Source organism: Carassius auratus, unplaced genomic scaffold (genome assembly GCF_003368295.1).
Source record: "Carassius auratus strain Wakin unplaced genomic scaffold, ASM336829v1 scaf_tig00017243, whole genome shotgun sequence".
NCBI lineage: Eukaryota > Metazoa > Chordata > Actinopteri > Cypriniformes > Cyprinidae > Carassius > Carassius auratus.
Window position 1 is genome coordinate 223,164 of NW_020524760.1, and position 16,607 is coordinate 239,770.

General features: G+C 37.9%; 1 pseudogene; it reads left to right on the forward strand.

Annotated features, from left to right (window-relative positions):
- The first annotated feature begins 1,069 nt into the window (after positions 1–1,069).
- Positions 1,070–16,607, forward strand: part of LOC113075604 (cytosolic carboxypeptidase 6-like) — a 186,846-nt pseudogene continuing 171,308 nt past the window's right edge.

The window sequence follows — 16,607 nt, forward strand, 5'->3', positions numbered from 1 at the left end:
CCACCATTACTGTTTTCTCGCTGTAGCTGCTGGAAATAGAATGTCAATGCCAAATAGGCATTACGGGGAATATTAGAAAGGAAATGTCCTTGAAAAAAATGTAAAAGTCCTGTGTGATTGTGCTAAACATTTTATGGTGGACTACCTCACAAATGAGAGTCAGTTCAATTATGGAGTTATGCAAAGGTTGCTTCGGAAAGAGGGATCGATTCAATATCGACACTTTGTGCACAAACGTCAACAAAACGTTTTTGACTACAGACAAAGTAAGCATTACACGTCATATTTTGTTTTCCAAAAGAGCGTCTTGACTCTTTGTAAGGCTAATGTTGCTAAAGCTACCATTGTAGAGTATCTGCCTGTTTTCACTGATGTTGCCTTCACATGCTTCCAAAATGATCGTAAATAGGAATGGTTACACGGTCACCACCAGTTACACTGTAACACTTGTATGCCGGAGCATGAGCTCCTGAAGCTCTGCACCCTTCTGAAAAGGGAGGAAGAGCACCAGCTCATTTGCATTTAAAGGGACAAAAACTAGTGGCATTTTCAACAAGCTATAAAAATTATCTGTGGGGTATTTTGAGATAAAAACTCACATACACAATCTGGTGACAATAGAAACTTTTTACATTTTATAAAATGGGCTTAATAGGGCACCTTTAAATAGCTGTTTCCTATTTGAATAAAATGTATTATTGTGATGGCAGTTATTTTTCAAAAGTATATGGTGAAAATCTTTTGTAACATTATAAATGTCTTTATTTAACATTCAGTCAATTTAATGTATCTTTGCTTAATAAAAGTATTAATTTCTAAAAAAAAAAATCTTAATGACCCTTAAATATAAAAAATACGATCATCTGAGTGGTAGTATAAATAATTTTTAATGCAAATAAATTAGTATTAGAGTATGTACAGTTGATATACTGTATAATGCCAATACTAATGTATGTATGTTATAAATTACATTTACATGTTGATCAGATGGTTTCTTATAGCATTTGTAGGAGAAACTGCTAGAATAAGATTCATAGTGGACCATACTTTAAGTCAAAAGTCAGGCTCCATGACACAAGACACCAGGTGAGTGTGTGTCAGTGTAAAGAGCACTAAAAGAACTTGACATGCATGATTGAAATGAACTCTCAGGCAGGCTGGATAGTAATGTGTTCCTGTCTCTGTCTCACTAATTAAATGTACCTTTTTCAAAGTTCCTTCATGACCAGCTCTGCTGTGAGCTTTGCTGCTTTTGGACCCAACTCCAAATTACTCCTCAGTCTACATACATGGGCTTAACTAGCACAAGGGTGTCCACCAGTGAGTGTACAGTATGCATGTGTGCATTTTCTCTCTTTCTTTCTTACATAAAACCCTTAATGAGCCTGAGATGTGCATCCAATTTAACCAACACCCCTCCCTTCTTCTGAGTAACTCCCCTGTTGACTTTGATGAAGACACTGTATGAAAAGATGACAGAGTGAGAGAAGCTTCACAACTACTATGAATATAGGTGGTGAAGAGGTACTGTATGAATGATACAGATCAGTTCTGACAGCATCAACTAAAGTCACCTTTAAAATTCACATCCACATACATTTATACACTCACCGGTCATTTTATTTGGCACATCTGTTTAATAGCTTGTTAACACTATTTTTTTTTTAATCAGCCAATCATATGGCAGCAACTCAATCCATTTAGGTTCTAGATGTGGTTAAGACGATTTGCTAAAGTTCAAACCGAGTATCAGAATGGGGAAGAAAGTGGATTTAAGTGACTTTAAATATGGAATGGTTGTTGGTGCCAGACATGCTGGTCTGAGTATTTCAAAAACTTCTGATCTACTGGGATTTTCACACACAACCATCTCTAGGGTTTACCGAGAATGGTCAGAAAAAGAGAAAATATCCAGTGAGCTGCAGTTGTGCGGCCAAAAATGCCTTTTTTATATCAGAGGTCAGAGGAGAATGGGCAGATCTATCAGGTTAGAGATAATAGAAAGGCAACAGTAACTCAAATAACCACTCGATACAACCAAGGTATGCGGAATACCATCTCTGAATGCACAACACATTAAACCCTGAAGCAGATGGGCTACAGCAGCAGAAGACCACACCGGGTGCCACTCCTGTCAGCTAAGAACAGGAAACAGAGGCTACAGTTAACACAGGATCACCAAAACTGGACAATCGAAGACTGGAAAAACGTTGCCTGGTCTGATGAGTCTTGATTTCTGCTGCAACATTCAGATAGTAGGGTCAGAATTTGGTGTAAAGACCATGAAAGCATGGATCCATCCTGCCTTGTCTCACAGGTTCAGGCTGGTGGTGGTGGTGGTGGTGTAATGGTGTGGGAGATATTTTCTTGGCAAACTGTGGTCTGCTTTGTACCAATTGAGCATTGTTTAAATGTCACCGCCTACCTGAGCATTGTTTCTGACAATGTCCATCCCTTTATGACTACAGTGTACCAATCTTCTGATGGCTACTTCCAGCAGAATAATGCACCATGTCACAAAGCTCAAATCATCTCATGCTGGTTTCTTGAACATGACAATGAGTTCATTTTACTCAAATGGCCTCCACAGTCACCAGATCTCAATCCAATAGAGCAGCTTTGGGATGTGGTGGAACGGGAGATTCGCATCATGGATGTGCAGCCAACAAATCTGCAGCAATTGTGTGATGCTGTCATGTCAATATGGACCAAAAACTCTGAGGAATGTTTCCAACATCTTGTTGAATCTATGCCACGAAGAATTAATGCATTTCTGATGGCAAAAGGGAGTCCAAGCCAGTACTAGTAAGGTGTACCTAATTAAGTGGCCAGTAACTGTGTGTATATATCATAGACTGTATAAAAACATGGATGTAGTGTCCATGACGTCACCCGTAGACTCCTGAAGTGTGTTTTTGATTCCTAAAGTGTGCAGAGCAGGCCGTCGCCATCTTGGCAGCACGTCACCGCGTGACTTTCCTGGACAATCAAAAATGGTCAAAAAGGCAGTAGCTACTTGCTGAAGCCAAGCCCACCTAGAGCGACGGCAGTGTCAGCAGCGGCAAACCACCTGTCACTCAAGTGGCCACACCCTTAATTATGCAGAACTTTAGGTCTTAATGTAATTTAAACAGATGAGTTATAAAAAAATTCAACCCCCATCACAGTTGTCATGATGGCCAAAATGAGCTATTTAGACCAAAATAATTTTTTGCACAAGGCTGTAAACATGTTTTTTTTTCTGCTGTAAAGTTGGGCATTTTAACATTGGGAGTCTATGGGATTGACTCCCTTTTGCAGCCAGCCAGTCGATGAATTGCAGTTTTAGTTACTTCCTTATTGGCCTCATGAGAGAGAGCGGGAGGTTGGCGCTCAGTATACATATTAAATATATTAAACTGGGCCGGGTCTGTCCGGGCTAAAACCTGGCACATAGACTCCAGGGCTCGACTTGAATGCTTCATTAACACCAGCAAGTAACATGATTAAAACATCAGTAACCAAAAATAACTATGTAAACACAAAACTGCAAGTATTATTCTGATTTTATTACATTAGAGTAAGTGGCGAATAGTGGATATAGCTAATGTATATAATGCATCTATTGACAGTATAAGGTTGCACTGCCGAGGTGAGGCTCACACAGCCGCTCCAGGAGAAATCAAAACATGCAACACTAAGAAACTCGCATCCTGAGGTAAAAATAAAAAATGGAAAGTGTTTATATTTAAAATACAATTTGTAAAATGATTGATTCCATGTTTTGAACGAATCGGTTGAGTCAAAGTTTCATTGGCCCATGCATAAACATCTGATGAATCTGCTGTTTGAAAGAATCATTTGAATGAACAACTCAATTACTCACTTATTAAATGATCACTGCTGGCACCTACTAGCATTTTAATTTTGCTGAAAAGTATCATTTCTACCATAATTTTTTGTTTGTATATTCAAAAATATTTAAAAGAATCTCATATTATTTAATGCAGTTGTATTTTTCAGTGTAAATAATTTAATTTGATTACATATAGATAATCACATTATTATAATTGAATTTATAGATCAAATTCAATAATTTGAAATGAAAGTATATATAAGTTTGATACCATAGAGCACCCCCATATAACAAATCCCTATTTAACCCCTGTATTCTGTATATATATGGTGAGCATTAAAACTTTTTCTAAATGTCTAGAAGTTCAGGTGTCCAGATAAAGCAAGAAAACAAAAACAGCTTAGAAGAACAAAGGAAAGTTTTGTTTTATTTATAATATTGCAATATTATTGGAAAGTTCTTGCTAGGTCAATTGTTTTTTAATGTTGTGGTTGACTATTTCTCATAACATGACTTTTAGCATAATCTAGAGGACAATATTTTTAAATGTGTTTCAGGTCTATACTTATTTGGTAGTTGTTTTGGGTTGATTTGATAGACATAATTATGAAAGATAACGTGTTAAAATCTGGCTTGCAACATATCCCAGTCCTTTCTCCCTTGTTGTCTACTCCCCATTAAACCTTGAGATGCCTATTTATTTTGTTAGCTGCTTTTAGCATTGATTTTTTTTCCCTGCTGTCATATGACCCAGAACAGACCTGTGACCCATTCTTGGGTCATGACCCACCAGTTGAGAACCACTGGCCTGGAGAGAGAACTGGCTCCACTGTGTCCCACCTTCAAGTCAGACAAACCCAGCAATCTAGACCCAGAAACCACCTGCCAAAGCAGACAATCTGAATTTTGTGGTGGAAAAAAAGAAGAAAGAGTGGCATGATGTAAAGGTAGAGAAATGAGAATGTATTTGCCTGTGGGGGAAAAAAAGGACTGAAAGTAGGCTGGCAACAGATGTGTAGGGCAGTAAAAGTGTAATTGAAATGCCAGCAGCAATGGTCTTATCTACCCGTTCCAGCAGCTACCTCGCGTCTGAACATCACTTAAATGTCATTTTAGCTGTGGCTGATTCAGGACGACCACAATCCCCATCTTCTGTGACTGGAGCCGGTGATGGGAGGGGAACAGTGGATGGATGGGAGTGTGTGTGTGTGTGTGTGTGGGGGGGGGGGGGGGGGTTTGGTGAGCACTGAAAAAACTAGAGAATAGCTGTAATTGGATTTCGTTTGCACGCTGTTAACTGTTGGCTTAATTGGGAATTTGATATGGTTTATTACATGGAGTCATTTACAGTTTGGACATATCATTATTAGCATCGTCTGTACTGTTTATACATTTCATATTTCATAAACGTCATTCTCTCATGATATTCGAAAAAGGCTTCAAAGACAAATCCACCTGCCCTCAAATTGCCCCAGTCATTCTGCGGTGACCCTGGGTCTAGACTCACGACAGGAGGGTAAAAGTTTGTAGAATGTCTATAAAATATGCACCAGTTCCAGTGGGGAAACTTGGGACTGTTTTTGAGTTGGGTTATTATCATAATTATGCTTTAATTGTTGATAGTACATGTTGCATTGTTCACAACTACATTTCTTATCATCCTCAGTGGATGCATTAGTACGTAAATTGTTTATCATCCTCAGTGGATGCATTAGTAAGTAATTTTTTATTTTATTTTATTTTTTTGCATCAGTTCTTGACTTTGAGTAAGAAAGACAGAAACCTGAAATTGCTCAATTTATGCTAAACAATTATTTTTTTTACCACATTACATCGGTGTCATTGTTGTGTGCTGGTTATTCTTACATGATGCCTCTCATTAGCAATTAGCATGATGTTAATTACTAATTTGTAGGATTGTGCATTAAATATCTGCTTTCATAGCATTGGTCTTCCATTTCTAGCCATTGCCTATGCCTAAAGAAGTCACAAACTCTTTCTGTCATAGTGCAAGAACTCTTTCTGTCATAGTGCAAGGGGTAATGGGTAATTTTAGGCCAAACACCCATTGAAAATTTTATCTAGTAGTCTTTAGAATCCTAATTTTCTAACACCATATTCTTTGGGACATGTTTATCAGTATACTGTATATCAGTATAAAATATGGATTGGAATAGCCCAGGCTTTCTCAAGGTCCCAGTGCAGTGCGACATGTAATGTTGTTATTCGTTGTTGTGGCACATTGTTATTTGTGCAGTTGTATATGTTTGAGGAAATGAAGAGATACTCTCACATCCTTTTACAGTTTTGTCTTTATTGTCTTGCTTGCAAGTTCACACAATCTTCGCATTACGTAGTCAGCGAGATCCTGTAAGATTCTTTTAACAGGTTTGGTGTCTCATACAGCACTTCTCATTTGCGCTGCTAATTTTAAAACTTACTGTGAGGTTATGTGAAATCGGCCCGATTGAGAATTTCTAATCTTTGCTAAAAGTAGACCTGTTAGTTTTAATGGTTCATAAAGTTTTTACTGTGTTTGTATATTGTGCATGGTATGGATTACACGCGAAGCACTGCAAATTGTTGCATCTGCCGACAACAAATGATCAGAAACTGCTTTATACCATCAAGTATTTTTCCCATTGCAACCTCACTGATTTCAGATTTACCTGCCTCGAAAAAGAATATAAAGAAGATTTGTTTTACAGTTAGTTTGCTGCAAATGTGTGGGGTTTTTTATGTTTGTGCTCATTTTCATACAAAATAAAATAATCTTGGTGTACTTATTTAAACAATGTAGACAGTTAAGTGTTTGTATATATATATATATATATATATATATATATATATATATATATATATATATATATATATAATATGTGCGTGCGTGCATGCGTGCGTGCGTGCGTGTATATATATATATATATATATATATATATATATAGACACACACACATACATTTTTAGATTTACCTGCCCTTTAAAGTCAAGTACAAAAAAAGGTAGTTTTTTTTCAGTATGTTTGCAAGCTCATATTTTTGTGTTTTTCTTCACTACTAGTGTCTGTTTTCATACATAATAAATAGCCTTGGTTTTGTCTGACAAAAAATTTCAGTTTCCTCTTATTTCAGAGGGTGATTTTTAACATTGTTAACTTCAGCAAGACTAAGAGCCTGTACAGAGATGGGATGTCCCCCGTGGTGAAGTCGACCAGCTGGCCTAAATGGTATTCATACCCTCTGCAAATATCACATCTCCACCTACACACAGTTCGCCACTGGACTTTCCACGCTTTAATTCCAAATAAGAAATCCATGACTTATCTTCTGTGTGTAGTTTGTGCGTCTTTCTTGAGTAACGCAGGCCCGAGCACGGGTTCCACACAAGCCCTGCAGGCACGGTGAATAAGACTTGACTTTGTACACTGTCATCATAACTGACTGTCTTATCTCTCTGCCGCAAACAACAGGATTTTTTGTTACCACCTCTTCGAGTTTGCACATTGCCAGTGTTCCTTAAAGAAAGCATTCAAGGCTTTCTCACTTTCTCTTCCTCCTCCAAGTTGACAATGGTGTGTTTGATGTTCCAGATGAGAGGTTGTGTTGCTGGGGATGTTTGGTCTCCATGGTGATGCCATCTAGGTAGAGAAAAGGGACAGTGACAGGGCTGTTGATAGAGGAATTATGAGAAATGCCAGAGAAGGCAGTGAGCTCGGGGCTGGACAAACTCCTTATATGTGACCGTTTACAGCATGTCACACTGGCACCATTTTCCCTAAACATGTTTTTATGTGTCTTTTAATCAGCTCGACTCTTTGTGCTCTGTCAGCTGTAGGAATGGTTTTATTAGAAACACATCTGCCTTCATGGAGGAGGATATGCGTGGAAGACAAATGCAGTTCCCTAGCTGTGTGTGTTTGGATGTCTTTTAAATGGCTACAAGTATTAGATCAATGTGAAGATAAGTTCAAATCCTTCCTGCTCAGTGTGTTTTCTGCTATTCTTCACGTATGGCTTATTTGATCTCTGTGTCTATGCTTAAGCCAAACTCACACTAAGAGTACATACAGTTTCTTCTTTAGTGTCTTGTTGTTTTGTACTCTACTAATCACAGTCTAGTTGTCATTTACAAGATCAATCTTCTCTCAGATTATTTTCAATCCTGCAATTAGTTTTCTCACAAATTTGCTTCTAAATTCTTTATTTTGTATTTTTTATGTAACATATTAATGAAGGCTTAATCCAAATATGGTTTACTGAAACGGTTTATACTGTAAACTCATAAGTAATAATAAAAGTGGGGATGATGGTTGATGTGTGTGTGTGTGTGTGTGTGTGTGTGTGTGTGTGTGTATATATATATATATATATATATATATATATATATATATATATACACTGAACAAAATTATAAACACAAGACTTTTGTTTTTGCCACCATTTTTCATGAGCTGAACTCATTTTTCTATGTACACAAAAGGCCTATTTCTAAATCTGTCTAAATCTGTGTTAGTGAGCACTTCTCCTTTGCTGAGATAATCCATTCACCTCATAGGTGTGGCATATCAAGATGCTGATTAGACAGCATGATTATTGTGCAGGTGTACCTTAGGCTGGCCACAATAAAAGGCCACTCTAAAATGTGCAGTTTTACTGTATTGGGGGGTCCAAAAACCAGTCAGTATCTGGTGTACCACCATTTGCCTCACATAATGCAACACATCTCCTATAGAGTTGATCAGGTTGTTGATTGTGGCCTGTGGAATGTTGGTCCACTCCTCTTTGAGGTTCCTGTGCGAAGTTGCTGGATATTGGCAGGAACTGGAACACGCTGTTGTATAAGCCAATTCAGAGCATCCCAAACATGCTCAATGGGAGACATGTCCATTCGGTATGCTGGCCATGCAAGAACTGGGATGTTTTCAGCTTCCAGGAATCGTGCACAGATCCTTGCAACACAGGGCAATGCATTATCATGTTGCAACATGAGGTGATGGTCGTGGATGAATGGCAACACAATGGGCTTCAGGATCTCGTCACAGTATCTCTGTGCATTCAGAATGCCATCAATAAAATGGCATCCATAACATACGCCTGACCAAACCATTACCCCACCACCACCATGGGCCACTTGATCCACAATGTTGACATCAGCACACCGTTTACCCACATGACTCCATACATGCTGTCTGCCATATGCCCTGTACAGTGAAAACCAGTAATCATCTGTGAAGAGAACTCTCCAAAGCGCCAGTTGCCATCAAATGTAAGCATTTGCCCACTCAGGTCGGTTACGACGAAGAACTGCAATCAGATCAAAATCCCAGTGAGGTTGACAAGCATGCATATGAGCTTCCCTAAGACAGTTTCTGATAGTTTGTGCAGAAATTATTTGGTTATGCAAACTGATTGTTGTAGCAGCTGTCTGGGTGGCTGGTCTCAAACAATCTTAGAGGTAAAGATGCTGAATGTGGAGGTCCTGGGCTGTTGTGGATAAACGTGATCTGCGGTTGTGAGGCCTATTGGATGTACTGCCAAATTCTCTGAAATGCCTTTGGAGACTGCTTATGGTAGAGAAATGAAGATTCAATTCACAGGCAACAGCTCTGGTGGATATTCCTGCAGTCAGCATGCCAATTGCACACTCCATCAAAACTCCTGACATCTGTGCGACAATTGCACATTTTGGAGTGGCCTTTTATTGTGGCCAGCCTAAGGTACACCTGCACAATAATCATGCTGTCTAATTAGCATCTTGACATGCTACACTTGTGAGGTGGATGGATTATCTCGGCAAAGGAGCAGTGCTCACTAACACAGATTTAGACAGATTTGTGAACAATATTGGAGAGAAATAGGCCTTTTGTGTACATAATAAGTCTTAGATCTTTGAGTTCAGCTCATGAAAAATGGGGGCAAAAACAAAAGTGTTGCATTAATAAATTTGTTCAGTGTATATAAAGTATATACACATACATGCACGCACGCACGCACACACACACACACACACACACACACACACACACACACACACACACACACACACACACACACACACACACACACACACACATATATATATATATATATATATATATATATATATATATATAAAATGTTAAGGCATTATTTGTAACTAGTAGATGTAGATATTCCGGACATCAAGTCAGCCAACAACATGGAGAATTTGTTTTGTGTTTTGCACAGATTCGCATACAGTGGGGAAAAGAGCTATACAAGCTTTAATACTTGGCTACACCCTGGGGCTGTTTTCATAAACTTCTTCCAGTTTCAGTCCTGTAGTTTGCTATTGACTTGTGTGCCAGTGTACCTTGAGCACTTTCCAAAAACTTTTGGAAAAGTTAAGTTTGCAAATCCCAGATTCCTGCACTTGCATACATACACACATACACATACACACACTCACACACACACACATCCATGCCTCCTATCAGTATCAATCAGAGTGGTGCATTACCATTCAAACACTCATCTGTCAGGTTGAATTTGCATGGGGCATGCAGTCTGGGCAGGTGAGGCCTGTCAGAGGTAATAGCAGGGAACTGATGGATGCTGAAGTGTGCGTGCATCCATACGGGTGCGTACGAGAGAGCCACTACGCCACGCTATCCTGACGCTCTGAACAGAGGTCATGTGACAGAGAGTACCCGCTCAACAGAAGCCTTGACATCTGTCATGAGTCGATCAAGGGCATTCAGACAAATGGCAGGCATCTGCCAAGGGAGCCTGTCTTCCTCTGCAAAACCCTGGTCATGGCCTAATGGGACAAGACAATTAAATAGAGATGCTGCCGGAAAACAATGGACTGCAAAACATTTCACAGTCAAGTTGACGTCTCCTACGTGCCTGTGTTTAACATTTCTCTCAGGAGTTGGATGATTTATTCAGGAGTTTGTTGGGTGCCGTTTTTATTGGGCTACACCCTGCAAACCATTTTTTTTTTTATGTGAACCTGTGCAATTATGATAATAATTAGTTGTAAATTGTTTATTTATTTACCTTGATATTGTAATTGTGTTTCTTCAACTCTACATACATTAGGAGATGTCTGCAGTCTGCAGCTTCTGGTGTAAAAATAAGCCTGTAGCATTTAGAGACTCTGAATACCCAGCCAAAAAAAGAAAGCGACCGAGAACCTCTGTTTACAAATGCCACAGTGATAGCCATCAGACGGCGAGATCAGGGTGAGCTGATTGTACCGCACGCTGGCCACCGCCAGGCATTAGGACTTCAATAAGGCAAGGAAAGACCATGTAATTCTCACACAAACGCAAAACTATCCTCTCCGTTTCGCATCCACTTATAGAGGTGTGAAAACAACATGCTGCGACACAAAGGGAGGTCTTACACACACTTTTGCACGGCTCCTTACTCACGACACACACAAGCACACATGTGATATTGGCTGTATGTGGAGAGTGGCTATATGTGGCATTTAATAGATTGTGTATGAAACCGAAGTATAGGCGAAGGTTTATGTGATCACGTAGCACTCTGTTGTAAATAATTTTTTATGCTTTTTATGTTAGTTACCGATTTTAGTGCTGGTCAGTTGAGCTATGTGGCTGTGAATGGGGGCCATCAGAATGAGAGTCCAAACAGCTGATAAAAACATCACAATCCACAAATAATCCAGAGGTTGTAAATGGACTTCTTCTGATGTGAAAAGCTGTGTTTATGTGAGAACAAATCCATCATTAAGGCATTTAAACTTTAAAGCATTAGTTCTGGCTAAAATATGAATTCCATAATACATAATAAGACTTTAAAGATGCCTTGGAATCTCCTTGTGGCTTTTTTTTATTATTTTCAGTCTTCGATGAAGAAGTTAGTTTAATGCACAAAATGGCACAATTTTATGACACACACACACAAAAAAAGATATTATAATGATATTGTCCAAAATTCAACTTATTGTCCAAAACAAGAATGTCTCTTCCCCCTACATTATGAATGCCACCTGCTTCTGAGTAACAACAGCAAATAGCAAATCTTGATCTTTCGTTTTAACATTTTAATTTGTATTTTTTGTGCTAATGCTCATACTTTATTTACTTTCTCAGCCATCGATTGCTTGTGATGTAACTATAGTTTATTATTTAGTTTCTTCAGTGCTTTCATATATATATTTAGCTTTTGTACCATAGTGTAGAAGCATAAACTAATGACAGTTGGCTATTTGAAAAAAGAAAAAGATCGATCCCATCAGTATGTCCCGCCCAAATATATGGTTTCAACCAAATATACGAGTATTCTTCTGTGATTCATAGTAGCTCAGGGGCAATTTTAGAAGACATTTGAAATTTGCAGACAAATGGTGTCATCTCTATGTTTTGAGCTTTAAAAACCCCAAAGCAGCCATCTTTCAGTTCTCTTGTGCATACGGTTTGTATTGTTGTTGCCCCGTGTATCTCTCTTTCACATTCTCCCTTTCGTTCATTTTCCATCATGACAGCAAAGTAGAACAGCTCAAAAACTGCTAATCTCTCTTTGACAAGTAGATATGAAATAAAGCAAAGAGCAGCTTTAACTGTCTGATCCAACCCTGTATGCAGCATTGTATTAAGTCAAGAAAAAAAGACGGAGCATGGGAGAGAGAGAGTGAAAAAAGGAGTGAGAAGACAGTTGAAGAAAAAAAAGAGAACAGATTGCCATTGCTGCCTGTATCTGTAGAAAATTTCACTTTTAACCTGAAAGTTGATACCTTTATCTCTATCTGCAGAGACCGTTCTTCCTCAAGGCTGGCTGATGCTGGAGCCCCGTGTTTGTGTGTGTGTTGCGTGTGTGGATGTGTTTGCACGTGCGCGTGTGTGTGTGTGCGCGTGTGCATGCATGCCACCTGAGGCTCATCTGTTCTTGGCCTCGATGATAGATAGACAGGAATCATATTAGAACTTGGATGCGTGCATGTTTGTTTCTAGATATATGCGTGTTTATGTGCCTACAATCTAGCAACAGGTGCAGTAATTATCGGGGTCAGGGAAGTTCCAGAAGCAGGTTATAACAGCTGACAATCAACATCTTACAGCAGAAGATCTGATAGCACTGGAGCTACAGCGCAGAAGAAGGCACGCAATCATTTCAGACAGTCTGTCTTTGTTCTTCATCTTGCGCTCCTGTCTGTCTGTTCTGAAAGAACACGAGGCACAGCTTGCTGCAGTTACAGTACATGAACCTCATGAGTCTCATATTCTAAGATCATGAGAATATGAAGTAGCCTAGTGTTGCGTAGCTAGCTACACATTTATTCTGGACCACACTGTAGCATATTCAGGCCAAGAGCCACCCACTTGAACAGGAAATGGTCAATGAGCAGCCATGAACGTAATAATTTGTAGCGTAAATATATTTTTTAAGTTATGTAAAAAATGTAAGATAATACTTGTAACTGGCATCACCACAGTAATTTTCCACAGTCGGTGTTTAGCTTCATTTTATCTAATCTTTATCTAACTACAGCATTACAGAAAAAAAAATACATAAAATAAGCCTTAATTTATACATGTATTTTCCTTATCAAGTCCTGTACAAAGCATGCTGGGAACTATGGAATCTACTGGCCATTTTTATTAAGTTACTACAACTTTTTTATTTTTCTTTTTTTTTAGAAAATTAATGCAAACATTTGAGTTTACATTACATACAATATTAAGTTAAACTTTTGATTAACATTATTATGTCAACAGTACTCATCAAAATAATGGTGGCAACTTTTAAATTAAATTAGAATTTTTAACTTTCAACCATGCATTTATTTTAGTTGTGGTAACAGGATCATTTAATTATTTTTGGGAGAGGAATGTATGCAATTTTGGATGCAGTTTTTTATAAAATATTTCCAAGAATTCCTGCAGTCATGGTAAAATGGAAATATCAGGTCTTCCAAAGTTGGATAAATTTGTAAGTTTTTCTAGTTATGTTGTTATAAAATATTTGCTATTGTGTAGAGTAAAACTTGCTTGCAAATCAATCTGAATGATGCATTACTAAATTAGATAAAAAAAAATGGATCTGAATCAAAATAATTGGAGGTTTATTGTTCAAAATAAGTAGGATAATGTAAAATATAGGTGTGTTTGTCTCAAACAAGTTCGTCTTCACTCCCAACATATTTTTCAATTTTCTATACAATTTTCTGAACTGTTTCATTGAAACAAACTGTTGTAAAAATATTCTGTATTGTGCATATATATATTTTTCTCAACAATGAATGGAACTGTATTCGAAAAGAAAAGAACAAGATATAAGTTTTGTACTTTTCAAACTCCCAATATATATACAGGCTACTTTCAGACTGCACACTCTTAGCAGAATCGCCTGTACCCGCCTACAACGCAGAAACTTCGTCCCACGTCGCAACAAATTTAATCGGATCTCATGGGAATTCTGCGTGAATGCAGATCTACTGTATAGTATAAACAAATCTCTTAAACACAAATTTCGGCATATCAAGCAAACTTTAAACACAACTTTGTTTCTTTGGATAAACCTGTGTACCCTGACTCATGGCTGAGAATGTTGTTAGCCTAATGGGGGTTTTGGACTAGTTAGAGGTATCACTCTCTTAGGCTGTGGTCTATGTGGTCGTGTTTTAGCAGGCTGGCAGCAGTGAGGAGGGCTGATGCATTGGGTTTATTGCTTTTAAGTGGGAGGATGAAGTGGTTTTGAGCACTTCACAGGACTGAGAGCTGTTTATTATTCAGCAAGAGAGAGAGAGTTAGAGAGACCTTTGACTGCTGATCCTCCAGACACATGAGATCCATTCTATGGCCATATTGAGATTCTGGATGCTTATTGTAGGATAAACTGTAACTATTTTTCTTCTGCATCATTGGTTCTCTCAGCTTTCTCTCTTCTCACAAGTGATGTTAGTGCTTATTTCTTTAAAACGAAGTCTGTCAGCCAAACCTATGTATTTCTTCTTAAGAGAGTTTTGTTAGTAGAGTTAAAGGAAACTATCACGCAGATATTGATGTTCATATAACCGTGTTGGGAGTGTCACAATACAATAATTTCAGTGGCTGAAACCAGAGAAATTTTACAATTCTCAATACCAATTTTGATAGAAGAATACAAGATTAAAAGTTGAATATCATAGCAAACATAACAGTAGCTTTTTAAATAATTATTCAAGTAAGTCTGTAATGAGCAAAGAAACAAATTGCTAGCAAAATAACAAATAAAAACAGAGCAAAGATACAAATCAAGTAGTTTTTCTTGCAAGTAAACATAGAAATTGAAAAAAAAAAAATACATAAATAATGTCAGTGTAGAAGTCATCTTTTATTCACTCCATTATTCAGTACTTGTTTCCCCGTACTTTCCTCAATAACCCTACATATTTTTGTTGGCCTTGAATGTAGTTAACCTATTGTTCTTAACCTCTGATCATATTTTAGAACTGTTCAATGGTGGTCCTGAGATCATATGTAATACCCTTACATGGAAAGCAAACTAGAATGTAAGTTTAGCTCAGTAGGTTCATGTTTTGTGTTTTGAGCATGGTCACATATACTACTCGACATTCTGGCAACATCCTTCTATTTACAGCCATTCACGTGTATTCTGATTATATACACTTTCTTATATGCCAATATTCTTTGCAATTGTGAATGCTTTCCAAGTTATTGTAGAATGATTTGAGTTTAGCCACTTATAGCATGTTTTAGCCTACACTGAAGTGAGTTTAGTTCTGAATAATATGCAGATTGTGTCGTCTCTGCAGAAGTGCCTCTGTCTTTTCTCTTTTTATGGAAAGCTTTTCCTCCCCTTCATTCACACACCAAGGTGACAACCTTCTCAAAGCTGGTGCCCCCCTCCCTATCCCACCCCCCCACTGTGTGGGCTTATTTGTTAGCCTGATAGAGCGGAGAATTAGCAAGCAGCTTCTTTCTGCCGGCATAAACGGCAAGCGCAGCGAGTGGAGTGTCACTGAGCTTCTGGCGTTCTGGGTTCTGTGAATACGGAGAGCTGTGTGGCACTCTCAGCAGATGCTGCTGGGAACTCCCAGCATGCAGTGGAGGCAGAGAAGAGTGTGTGCCATCCATACCGAAAAACAAGGAACTTTTGCAGTGATCAGACCTGCGCTGGATGTTGTTTCAAAGAACAGTGAAGGATTGCAGCTGTGATTGCAAAAGAGTTTTTTGTCTCCTGGCACAAAGCTACAGAGCTGTCATTTGTGAATTAATGTGGATTCAAATGCCTGGAGGATAACTGCAAGGCAAAATTATGTTTTTGTTTTTTTTTAAAGAGGAAAGTGGGGTAAGATATGTCACAGCCTTAATCTACCAAGCTGTGTTTAATGTGTGTCACATGACTTTATAGTTAGAAAGGGCCCTTGAAAAATGTGATATACATTTTATTTATGATAAAAACTGGCCAGGTGCAATAAACATATATGCCCTGGATAAAATAATTTTTTTATATATTTTTAAATGTAATTTATTACTGTAATGGCAAAAATCATTTTTCAGCAGCCATGTTATTTAGTCTCTAGTGTCCTAAATGTGTCACAAATTCTTCATAAATCATTCTAATATGCTGAATTGGTCTTTAATAAACATTTCTTATTATTATCAGTGTTAAAAACAATTGTGCTGCTTAATATTTTTGTGAAGATCGTGATACATTTTACATGAGATTTTGATTAACAGAAAGTTTAAAACCATAATGGAAATCTATTAAATTATATATATATATATATATATATATATATATATATATATATATATATATATATATATACATACAGT